This window comes from Mycetomoellerius zeteki, unplaced genomic scaffold (assembly GCF_001594055.1).
Source record: "Mycetomoellerius zeteki isolate Tzet28-1 unplaced genomic scaffold, Tzet1.0 scaffold142, whole genome shotgun sequence".
In the NCBI taxonomy this organism is placed as follows: domain Eukaryota; kingdom Metazoa; phylum Arthropoda; class Insecta; order Hymenoptera; family Formicidae; genus Mycetomoellerius; species Mycetomoellerius zeteki.
The window spans coordinates 1-1711 of NW_017256363.1; positions in this window are offsets into that span (position 1 = coordinate 1).

Here is a 1711-nt window from a genome sequence, read left to right on the forward strand (position 1 = left end):
ATACTAATTTTGAGACACCCTGTATAATGTCATTGGTATCTTTCCATTGCGATCAGTCTGAATAAAATTGATGCAGCAATATCGAGATTTGGAGATCGTTTCCTATTTTAGTTTTTCGAAATTTTTCAGCCGTACGTGTGACACACACACACACACAAGACACACACACACACACAAAGCGTTTTGTTCATTACGGTGCCTTCTTAAAATTTTAATTTTAATGTAAAATTAAATTAAAATTAGCAACAAAAGTGAACCTTAATGCGTATACGGATGTTATTTATGTACATGAGACAAATAGGGGAAGGGCCAGAGCGAGAGCGAGAGAGAGAGAGAGAGAGAGAGAAAGAGAGAGACGATGAACGAGGATGACGATCAGTGTTGTTAAATGAGCCCCCTTTCAGCGCATGCGCACTGCAGCGCTGGAAAAATCCAGGAATGTATAACGGTCATTCCGGAGGATGAAAGAGAAGAGTCCTATAGTTTTGGCAGGATCCAGCCAGAATGACAATTAGATGTAAGTAAAATAATATTTATACATATATTTGTGCAATATGGATTCCAATGTCGTTAAAGGAGCTATTAAAAAACAAATTAATAGAACTTTTCAAAATTCTTGGTTACATGAAGACGTTTTTAAAGGATGGTTGACTCCCCCTCCCCCATTCCGAATTAAATAAAGCTCAATGTACCGCGAATAATGTCAGCATTAGGTGTTGTAAAACAAATTTGTTAAGACATTCACAAACAGTTAAACATGTATATGAGATGAAAGGTCGAAATCAAAGCCTCAAAAATAACAATAATATTTCATATAACGATAAAGTAAAAAGAGCGGAAATAAAATTAGCAGCATTTTTTGCTGAGCACAATATTGCTTTTTCTACGGTTGATCATTTAACACCTTTAATAAAAGATATTTTTTCGGAACCTAATATTGTACAAGATTTCTCACTGGGTTGACTCAAGTGTACCAATATTGTTAAAAATATTATAGCTAAACGGGAAACAGAAAAATTAATTGAAATTTTAAAAATTCGTAAATTTTCTATCTTAGTAGATGAAAGCACAGATATTACGGATACAAAATTCATGTGCGTGCTTGTAAAATATGTTTCGCCATTTAATAAAAAAGTAAAAACTCAATTACTTGAATTATTAACTTTAGATGTCACAGATTGTAGTGCAAAAAAAGTATTCGAAATTTTTAAAAACTTTTTCTTAGAGAATGAAGTTCCTTTAAAGAATATCATTGGAATGACAAGTGATAATGCATCCGTAATGATTGGTGTCGAAATAATTCTTTTTATTCACATTTAAAATCTGAAACTCCAAATTTATTAATGTTAAATTGTATTTGCCATTTTTCCGCGATTATTGCAAGTAAATCCTGTGAAAAATTACCACGAAATTGTGAACATTTAATTAGAGGAGTTGCCACTTGCATATCGGACAGTGCAAAACGTTGTGCAATTTTAGGTGAATTTCAAGATTTTTTTAATGTAGAAAGGAATAAAATTTTAAAATTATGTAACACTAGATGGTTAGTATTACATAAATGTGTTGAAAGATTGCTTGATAATTGGGACGTATTAAAAAGTTATTTCACTTTAGCAATTGTAGAAGATCAATCAAAATCCGCAGAAGATATTTTAACATTATTAACTGATAATGAAGTTAAAGCTTACATTTTATTTTTAAAATATTCATT